We start from the raw sequence: 11,550 nt of genomic DNA, 5'->3' as shown, positions 1-11,550 counted from the left end.
GGGTCAAGGAGGCTCGGGGTTTGAACTGCGGACCTCCTATGTGGTAAACAGATGCCCTAACCACTGGGCCAAGTCTGTTTCCCCTGAAACATCCTTGAAGGAGTGGAAGGAGTAGAAGGAGGAGACTGCCCATCTGCAGAGAAGACTCATAAGTAGAGCACTCCACGCCCTGGAGGCCGGTGCCCATCTTCCACTGGAGGCACAAGCCACCTAAGGAGCTGTTCTGTGGCTAGAATTGAAAGCTCCACTTCCCCAAAATGGGGAAGGAAGAGATGGTTGGGCACCAATTTCAGCTACTGATGAGTAAATTCAGCAGGCTACGGTATACTCCTGAGAACAGCTAAAGTTTGAGCCTGTCCAAGCCAGAAAGAGGCTAGGAGCCACCATCTCAACTCTGTGCATGGCGCGAGGGGAAGCAGGGCTGACTGAAAATCCCAATGCTGGTGGGGACCAGCTTCTTTCCATCCAGATCAGATGGCAGCTCTAGCCTAGACCCCAGTGCCACCTCCAGCAGGGAGGAAGCTGCGGGGACCTGCACCAGCCTCTCTGGAAATTACTGGCCAAGCCATGGAGGCCAGTGAACATCCTACTCTGGTGGCGCAAGCTGCCCCAGGAGCTATTCTGTGACTGGAATTGGAAGCTCCATTTCCCAGAAAGAGGGAAGGAGGAGATGGTTGGCTGCTGATTTTGGCTACTGATTGGTAGACTCAGCTGGCTAAGAGATAACCCTGGGAACAGCTGGGGTATGAACCAGCCCAAGTCAGAAAGAGGCCAGTGGCCACCATTTTGACTCTGCCCCCAGCCTGAGAGGAAGCCCGGCTGACCGAAACTCTCTCGGTGTTGGCAGGAACCAGTTTCTTTCATGCAGATCAGCCTGCAGCCCTAGCCTAGGCTTCAGCCTCGCCTCTGGCAGGGAAGAGGCTGAGGAGCCCTGCACCAGCCTAAACAGGTAACTGCAGGTAACTTTTGGCTGGCATAGACTGAAAATCAGAAGTCTACCAGGGCAACTGAGGTCATCTTGGGCCCACACTGCATGGATTATAGCCCACACCTGCAGCTCCATGCCTGCCCCAGGCAGAGGAGAAAGTGATGTGAAGTTTCATCAGTCTCTTTGGGAAACTACAGTCTAGGCCTGCACTTGGATTATTCCACATAGCTGTGACTCTGTCCCTACCCCTGGCAAAGGAGAAAGTTGGAAGAAGCTTCAGTGGTACCTGGCACAATGAGGGCAGCTTGAGCCTCCACAGCTTATAGCACCAACTGCATGCCCAGCTCCTACTGCACAACCAGCAAGGGAGAAAGGATAGGAAGCCCTAAACTAAAGAGGAAAACTGCACCCAGATAAAATACTCTAGTAAGCCAGATGCAAATACACCAACAAAAAATTACAATCCACACCAAGAAACAGGAAGCTATGACCTAGTTAAAGGAACAAGATAAGCCTCCAGATGATGTAAAGGAGTTGAGACAACTAATCATAGATGTGCAAACAAATCTCCTTAATAAATTCCATGAGATGGCTAAAGAGATTTAGGATATTAAGGAGACTTTGGAGGAGCACAAAGAAGAATTTGAAAGCATACATCGAAAAATAGCAGATCTTATGGGAATGAAGGGTACAATAAATGAAATTTTAAAAACATTGGAATCATAGAATAGCAGATTTGAGGAGGCAGAAGAAAGAACTGGTGAGCTTGAAGAAATGGCCTCTGAAAGTGAACATGCAAAAGAAAAGATGAAGAAAAGAATGGGAAAATTTGAACATTGTCTCAGGCAACTAAATGACAGCAAAAGGCATGCAAACAAACATGTCATGGGTGTCCCAGAAGGAGAAAAGAAGGGAAAAGAGGCAGAAGGAATATTTGAAGAAATAATGGTAGAAAATTTCCCAACCCTATTGAAGGACATAGCTATCCCTGTCCAAGAAGCACAAAGTACTCCCATCTGAAGAAATCCAAATAGACCAACTCCAAGACACATACTCATCAGAATGTCAAATGCAAAAGACAAAGAGGGAATTCTGAGAGCAGCAAGAGAAAAACAATGCATAACATACAAGGGATATCCAATAAGATTAAGTGCTGATTTCTCACCAGAAACCATGGAAGCAAGAAGACAGTGGTCTGATATATTTAAGATACTATAAGAGAAAAACTTCCAGCCAAGAATTTATATCCAGCAAGACTGTCTTTCAAAATTGAGGGTGAAATTAGAATGTTCACAGATAAACAGAAACTGAGAGAATTTCTAAGCAAGAGACCAGATTTTCAGGAAATACTAAAGGATGTACTAGAGCCTGAAAACGAAAGACAGGAGAGAGGGGCCTGGAAGAGAGTCTAGAAATGAAGATTATATCAATAAAAGTAATTAACTGTATTGAAAGAATGGTGAAAATAAAATATGACAGATAAAACTCAAATAGTCAAGAATAAACTTAACCAAAGCACTTGTATTCAGAAAACTGCAACTCAATGTTAAAAGAAATCAAAAAATGACTGGAAGAACATTCCATGCTCATGGATTGGAAGACTAAATATCATTAAGATGTCAGGTCTACTCAAATTGGTGGATTCTTAAAGGAGATAAGAGTAGGACTGAGATGGACTGTTGACATTTAATGTATGTAGAAGTTTTAATTAGCTTTACTATAAAAGTGTGGAAATGTATAGAGTGGATGGTAACACACAGTGAGTAACAGCTAGTTTATAAATGGGGTTGTGACTGAAAATGGTAGTCTAGTTATGTAAATGCCAATTGACAGAATGCTAGAGAATAATCTAGGAACTGGATAGCACAGCAAACCAAGAAGTGATTGAGAATTGTGGTTGATGGAACAGATGCGAGAGTGTCCTTCATTAGCTAGAACAAATCTATATCACTATTGCAGGGTGTTGGGAATGTGGAGAAGCATGGGAAAAATACAGCTGGAGTGACCTATGGACTGTGGTTAGTAGTACTAATATAATATTCTTGCATCTATGCAAAAGATGTACTGTGTTGATACTGAGGCAGTATGGAAAATGTGAGCCAAATGTACACTATGGACATGGTAACAATCAGATGATATTATTTTATCTGTAGCAAATGACACACCACATTGTGGTGTGTTGATGGAGGGGTGTTGGTGGTGAATTCTGCACATGTGCATAATTGTTTTATAAGTTTACAACTTCTGTCATAAAAAATATATTTTAAAGATAATAATAGGTGAGTTGGGAGAAAAACACACCAAATGTAAGATAAGGACTATGATTAGTAGTAAGATTTTGACAATATTCTTTCATAATTTGTAACAAATGTCTCATGACAATGCAAGGTGTTGGTGGAGGGTTGATGTATGGGACCCCTGTATGATGTTATACATGTTTGCTTTGAAAGCTTACAACTTTTACTATACACTTATTGTTTATGTATGTTCATATATAAATGATATAAAGATAATAATAGCATTGGTTGGGGGAAAATACTTTGTTTAGTAGTAATATTTTGACAATGCTCTTTAATCATTAGTTAGAAAGGGTTAACAACAATGCAAGTTATTGGTGTTAGGGTGAGTTATGAGAGTCCTGCGTGATGTTATATATGTTTGTTTTGTAAGTTCACAACTATTATTTTTACACTTATTGTTTATGTATGTTTATGTGTGAGTGATATACATCAATAAATTTTTTTACATGTACAAAAAAATATATTATGGCATTGGCACAAAGACATAAAGACCAAGAGACTGGAACTGAGATCACAGAAATATACCCACATATCTATGGCCAATTGATTTTTGACAAGTCCGCTCAGTGGAGAAAGAGAAGTCCTCTCAACAAATGGTACAAAGAAAACTGGATATCCACATGCAAAAGAATGAAAATTGAACTCGTACCTCACACCACATACGAAAGTTAACTCAAAATGAATCAACGACCTAAATATAAAAGCCTAAACTACAACACTTCTAGGAGAAAACATAGATAAATATCTTCAGGACCTTGTATTAGGCAATGGAGTCTCACACCTTACACCAAAAGTATGAGGAACAAAAGAAAAATAAATTGCACTTGGTCAAAACTAAAAACTTTTTTGCATCAGAGGACATTATCAAGAAAGTAAAAAGATGCAGAGCAGGTGTAGCTCAGTAGAAAGCCTGCTTTGCATGTATGAGGTCCCAGGTTCAATCCCTGGTACCTCCTAAGAAGAAAGAAAAAACAGAATGGGAGAAAAATTTGTAAATCATATATCTGAAAAGGATCTAGTATCCAGAATATATAAAGAATTCTTACAACTCAACAATAAAAAACAAACAACCCAATTTTAAAAAGTGCCAAGTACCCATTTTATAGCAAAAGAATTAAAAGCAGGGACTCAGATATTTGCACACCAATGTTCATAGCAGCTTAACCACAATAGCCAAAAGTTGGAAGAATCCTAATGTTCATCAACAGATGAACAGTTAAACAAAATGTGTACACAATATATATAATGCAATATTATGCAGTCGTGAAAAGGAACAATGTTCTAATACATGCAACTACATGGACGTACCTTGAAGACATCACGTTGAGTGAAAAAGGACAGACACAAAGGGAAAGATATTGCATAATTCCACTTATATGAAATTACTAGAATATGCAAATTCATAGAGGCAGAAAGGAGTAGAGGTTACTAGTGGAGGGGAATAGGTGTTAATAAATAATGGGTATAAAGTTTCTATTTGGGGTGATTGGCAAATTCTGGTAATGGATGGTGGTGAGTGTAGCAAAACAATGTGGATGTGATTAATCCTACTGAATTGTATGCTTGGGAGTGGCTGAGATGGGAAAATGTATGTTGTATATATGCTTCTACAATTTAAAAAAGACAGAGACTAAAGAGACAATGACATAAAAAAATAAAAGTAAGAAAAAAAAGAGACAATGACAATTAAATGCAACACATGATCGTGACCTGGATCTAATAATTGCAAAGAAAATGCCTAAAGGACATTATTGGAACATTTGAAAAGATTAGAATATAGACTGTAAGCTTTATAGCAATGTTAAATTTCTTAAACCTGATAACTGTTCTTAAGGTGTTTACATAAGTGAATATCCTCATTCTTAGGAAATGTGCTTGGAAGTGCATGGAAGTGTTCAAGGAACACGATGTATATATCCTACTCTCAAATGTTTAGAAAATATAGGTAGGTGATATAGATAGAAGACAGATAGATGATGATGATGAAAGATAGATGGAATGGATGGATGGATGGATGGATGGATGGATGGATGGATGGATGGACGGACGGATGGATGGATGGATGGATGGATGGATGGAAAGAATAATATGGCAAATGTGGAAAAATATTAAAAGTTGGTGGATCTGGGTAGGGATGAGGGGTATGTTGGAGTTCTCTGTATGGATTTTATATTATTTTTGCAACTGCCCTGTAAATTTGAAAGTATTTCAACATTTTTAGAAGATTTTTTTAAAAATTAGTTCCATAAAAGTTACTTCTCAGTCGCAGCAGGACAGGAAAGCTTGGGGCTGCCTTCTGCCAAGTAATACCCACAGGTGAACTCAGAGGGCACTTTGGTGGCGTTTCCTCCGCTGACCACATGGCCAGGCTTTAGCTGCAACTGTTTCACAGCTGACATCAGCAGGGCAGCTTTTACATTGCACCTTATCCCATCTCCTGCGGCTTGGGTAGGGGGACTGCTGTTGCAACCCCAAACTGGAGCACAGCAATTCTCCCTTCCTTGAGGGTCTTTGTTCCTTTTGTATTTTTCTTTTCTAACTCAATTCTTGGGTCCTCTTAATGGTCTCTCTTTTCTAATCCTCTTATCAAGAGCCCTTAGATCCACATCCATCTCCCTTTCCCTTTCATATCTGCTGGGCCTGCCTCTGAGACCTCACACCTCTTTGATATGGGACTATCTTTGAAGGCCCTAAACTTTTCTTCCAGGGAAATCTCTCTCTTCCTCCAGCTTAATCATCCTTTTATTTCTCTTTCAATTTCTGCTTGCTCCTGTTCCAGCAGTAAGATGATATCCTATGTTGTTTTGTTGCTGTTGTTTTTAACCAAACCAGCTTTTCCAACCAAACCAGCTTTTCCTTGATTCCCAGAGCAAACCTGATTCTTAGAGTCAGATTGTTCCAGACACAGGTCTTAATTGCCTCCTTGAGCTTTTTGGTTTACACTAAGTTCAATTATTTCTCCACCTTAGTAAGAAAATGTAATATCCCCTTCGTATTAGAAGATGCCCACTTGTTTTGATCTCTTTATTGGAAACAAAATGCGCCAACTTGATGACTAAAGCCACAGCCTGGAGTCTCCAAAATTCAAATTCATGGCCGAGGATTATATAAGCAACCAAAAATTATAAAGTTTACAATCACAGAGCCATCTTGACATGCTTGGAGGTAGCTCTTTGGAGCTGATGGACCAACATCATGATCTAATTCTTTTTTTTTTTTTTATGTACCATTAGCCGGGGATTGAACCTGAGACCTTGCATGTGAGAAGCCAGCACTCAATCACTGAGCCACATCAGCTTCCCTGAGTAGGTTTTTTCATTTGTTTTGCTTATTTGTTTTTTCAGAAAGCACCAGAAACCGAACCCAGTACCTCCCATGTGGGAGGCAGGTGCTCAACCGCTTGAGCCACGTCCTCTCCCCTCATAATCTAAGAGATTAGCCTTCCACCCTTCACTCCCCTGTCCCAGGATACAGGTCACAACAACAATGAGAGACTGGATAGGTATGGCCTCCTTGGCCTGCACAAAGTTCACACAACATGCTCTGGAGTAGAACTTAGGTCCTTTTGAGGTTTGAGGCCAAACCCGATAACCTGCTCAAAAACAGAACAGACAATTATTCCATCCACCAATGCCTTGCCTAAAAAACCTTTATAACTGAGATTCTGCCCATTGAGAGATGAGGCCAAAAGACCATCTGTTTGGTGAACTAATCCCTATTTTTGTCTTAACTGCAATACCAGGTCACCTTCGCCTGTGTAGTTCAAGGTTAACCACAGAAGTCAGCACATGTAAGCCTGTGAGATCTTGCTTGCCAAGACCCTAGCAGTTCCTGTTTACTAAAGCCCCCACTTATAAAAAAAATAAAAAAATAAAAAAACAGAAAAAATCTTGTGCCTGTTTAAAACAGCCTGGTCACTATAAAAACGCGGCTCTCTGTGGCATCAGCCATAATATGCTTCTGTAACCCGCCAAGGTAAAAACCCCGTATGTTCATAACCATGAACCCACGCTGCCTGGACTTAGATGGAGGGTTGACCTAGTGAGCTTTAAGGATCCTGCCATCTCCAAGAATTTATGATTTTAAAGACCTCCTCATCACTGGGACTAAGAAATGGTTTTGTCCATCTCCCAATAATTAATTATAATGAACTAACAGCTAACACATTTTGTGTACTGTGTACAATGTGCCGATTTTGAGAGTTTTTTGTTGTTGTTAAGTTATTTAAGCCTCACACTGTCCCTTGGGTAAGTAATTCCCCTTATTAGGTGGTGCCCCCAAGCTTAGAGAAGTTAAAGACCAAGGCTGAGCTTGAAGGAGCTGGAATTTGAACATGGGCAGTGCTGACAGCAAAGCCCAGGCTCTCAGCCACTCCTCCCCACCACCCCACCATGCAAGAGGTGCCCCCTCTTGTGATTTAGGATTTTCTCAGATAAACAAGATGGCGTGTCAAGAGGAAGGGGGTTGCTGACCAATGGTCCATGAGGGGACAGGTAGCATGAGCAGCCTAAATCTGGAAATTCAGCCTAGGCCTGTATGATGGCTAATTTTAAGTGGCAGCTTGGATAGATTGTAGTACCCAGTTATTTTGCAATAAAAGTATTTTGTAGATACTAATATCTACAGCCAGTTCACTTTAAGTAAAAGAGATTACCCTTGATTATGTCGATTGGCCTCATTCAATCAGTTGAAGCCCCCAAGAGCAAAAACTGAGGTTTCCCAGCGAAGAAAGACTGCAGCATAAAAATCCGCCTGTAAGCCTGCCCTATGGATTTCAGACTTGTCAGCCCCCACAATTGTGGAGCCAATTCCTTAAAATAAATCTCTGAATATACAGATGCACCTCTCCTGTTGGTTCTGTTTCTCTGGAGAGTCCTGGCTGGTCTGGCCTGGGACCCTGGGACTTAGCCCTATTATCCCCTGGAGGTTGTGTTACTCTCCCTTCCTGGCTTCATGCTTTTGGTCTTCTATTCCCTCCCTGCAGTTCCATGGCATGAAGACTGCTCTCCCTTTAGTGCTCTAACTAAAACCAGGAGGTCTTCTCTAACGTTGCCTTTGCCCCTGTTGACAGCCTCCTCCCCCAGAGCCAGCCACGTTGTGGCCCATGGCCAAGGGCGGCACAATCACAGTCTGCAAGGATTTAAGGGAAAGGCCACATCTGATGGCAGAGGTGGGAGAGGCACCACGGAGTTTGGGTGAGAACTTCAGAAATTTGGGCGAAGTCCTTCAAACTGGACATTAGGGCAGACGTCCCTAATCCTTATGGATTGGAATCTCTGCCCAGGTAGCTCAATGTTCCAACTCCTTTTCCAACAAAGAAGCCAGCTCCATGACATCCCAGAGTCTCCACCCCCTTCCTCCAACCCACTGTCACTAAATTTAAACCGTCATCTTTCCCTTTCCTGTAGGACAAGGGTATTTTAAGTGAACAGCAGTGTGGTGCCGCGGGAGATGTAGCAATGCAGGCGCTGTGAAAATAAACGTGCCAGTCCACACCCCACCCATGGCACTCCCTTCCTCCTGCCTTTCCTGTCTCCCAGGAGGCTGCCAGAGGGTGACGAGAGGATTTCCAGGGAGCTGGACTTCAGGAAACCTGTATCCCCAGTGCACAGAGGAATTTAATGGACACACACAACTCCTCAGTCAATGCTCATCAACAGCCCATGAAACACTCCAGGGCTGGACGGATTCACCAAATCAGCACACAGATGAGAGGAGCCTCGAGTTGTGAGAGGCCTGGGGGATCCCGGGGGGACACTTTGGGGGGCTCCAGATGTAGAGATAAAATCCAAAGGGAACACAAGCCCTTCAGTAACTCCTAGAAGACTGGGAGCAGATTGTTTGTTCTTGACCCATCCAAGCACCCAGGGCTGGTCGTTGGATGTGGGTGGGTGGGTGGGAAATGGAACTTCCAGAATTATTGCTGATGGGTGCATCAGCCCAAAGGTTGCAGGGAGAGATCCTGACTCCTGGGGCAGGGACGCACCTCTACAGACCACCAGCGTGTTTGTGTCCACCCACCCACTGGCACAAAGGCGGATTTTCAAGTTTCTGGCCTAGTAAGAGGGAGAAGGGCACAGTTTGTTCTTGAGCTGGTGGCTGACGGATCTGCCTCTACAGCACGGCTTTTCCCAAAGGCATAGCTTTACATCATGCACCTTTCAAGAAGCTAATTAATTTTCACTGCCAAGAGTGGACTTAGAAGAAAACAGGCTTCCATTGCAGAAGAAAAGATTTGAGTTAAGCCAAAGGAAATAGGTTTGCTGTTTCATATTAAATTAGGAATAGGTGTATTGGAAACCCTGCCCAAGGCCAGGTGTCCTGAGGCTTGGCCAGCTCCTGTGAGGGAGGTGAGGGGACATCCTCCCAAGAGATCTTAAGAAAATAAAAACCTTTTTGCATCATAAGCGTTCGCCTCCTGCCTCACACCTGATTTCCATTTCCAGTGTGTGTGTGTTGTGTGTGTATGTGTGTGTGAGAGAGAGAGAGAGGAGGGAGCGAGCAGTAGTTTGGGGGAGTTGATCAAGGAGCTCAAGGCCTTCTCCAACCCTTCAGGCTTCCACTTCCACACCCACCCTCCCACCATGACCAATCTACCTGCCCACCTGTCATGGGGACGTGGTGGTAACCACAGACTGAGACCTGGGGCGAGAGGGGGCACCGGAAAGGTTACACCAATAAGAAATATTAAGTGGTCAGTGGTTCTGATTCTGGAGGGTTGCCATGGAAACTAATGTAGATGAGTACATTTCAGAAAAATCCCACAGTGGGGCCCAGAGGGCGAAGAACCAGGAAGGCTGAGTCAGGCGGACGTGGAGAGAAGGACCACACACTGCCGTCTGGCACGGCGCCCAAGTGCGTACAGCAAGCGGGGGCCCGAGTTCTCGGCAAGCTCCCTTCTCAGCCTCCTGCTCCCCAGAGCGGAGCTTGAACCGAAGGCGAATAAGGACCCTAATTCCCGAGTCTCAGTGACAGTGTGGGGGGCTCCAAGGGCAATGCAGAATGGGACCCACCTGTCTTTGGTGTCCCCGCACGGAAGCTGTGGTCTCTGAGACCAAGGGGTGGGTAAGGCCTAAAGAGGCCGTGGAGGGAGGACTCGGGGTTGAACCCACGGAGACTCAGCACCGCAAACTGAAAAGCTCTCTCACACTCCGGTGAGGGCTAAAGCTCCAGGTGTCTGAGAGCTCTGACCGTTTGAACCATCGCCCTGATTCTGAAGGGCTGCGGGTTTGACCAGCCAGGGCTGCCTGCCGTGGGTCGCTGCCACAGCTGCCGAGACATCGACTTGGCCTTTAGGCAGACCCTACTGTGGCAGAGGCTGCTGCGGGCACCTGCCTGAGCCACCACGTCCTCCTGCACCCTGACCCCCAGGCCCTCCTCTCTCCTACCAGTAAGCCACAGAGCAGTGGGAGGGCCAGGGGCACACAAGACTACCCGGAGGAGGCACCAGTGCACCGGGTCTTCAGGGGTACACGAGGGGAAAGGACATCCCAGGCAGAGGGAACAGTATGTGGAAAGAAGAGCCGGGAAGTTGGGGGGCGTACAAGTGGTTTGTGTGATGGGAGCCCAGGTGTGCAGAGGAAAGGCCAGAAAGAGAGGGAGAAGGGTCTGCCCTGTCTGGACAAAAGACCTGGCTGGCCTGCCCAGGTGTCAGACTTGACCCTGGCCAGGCGGGCGGGGTTCTGAATAGAGTGGTATAAGCAAGGCTGCGCTTCCAGATGGTCACTCAGAGTGAAGGGTGGGCTGAAGCAGAGCAAAACCCCAGAGGCAAGGAAAAGAAGGGAGAGGGAGCGGGTGTAGCTCAAGTGGTTGCGCTCCTGCTTCCCCTGTACAAGGTCATTGCCCAATACCCCCTAAAAAAAAATTAAAATTAAAAGGGCAGGTAGGAGGCTCTTGCAACAGACCAGGCATAAAAAGAAGAGGGTCTAGGGAAGCAGACATGGCTCAAGTGATAGAGCGTCCATCTACCATACAGAGGGTCCAGGGTTCGATCCCCAGGGCTCCTGACCTGTGTGGCAAGCTGGCCAACGCGCAGTGCTGTAGCATGCAGGGAGTGCCTGCCATGCAGTAGGGGTGGCCCTGAGTAGGGGAGCCCCACGCACAAGGAGTGCGCCCGCAAGGCTCCCAGGTCAGAAAAAGCGCAGCCCGTCCAGGAGTGACACCGCACACACGGAGAGCTGACACAGCAAGATGACACAACAAAAAAGAGAGACAGTTTCCCAGTGCCACAGGATAATGCAAGCGGACACAGAACAAACAGCAAATGGACACAGAGAACAGACAACGGGGGTGAAGGGGAGAGAAAGAAATTACAAATAAATC

This window comes from Dasypus novemcinctus, chromosome 20, assembly GCF_030445035.2.
Source record: "Dasypus novemcinctus isolate mDasNov1 chromosome 20, mDasNov1.1.hap2, whole genome shotgun sequence".
Lineage (NCBI taxonomy): Eukaryota > Metazoa > Chordata > Mammalia > Cingulata > Dasypodidae > Dasypus > Dasypus novemcinctus.
The sequence above is the reverse complement of the archived record's forward strand: the minus strand, read 5'-3'. Positions refer to the sequence as shown.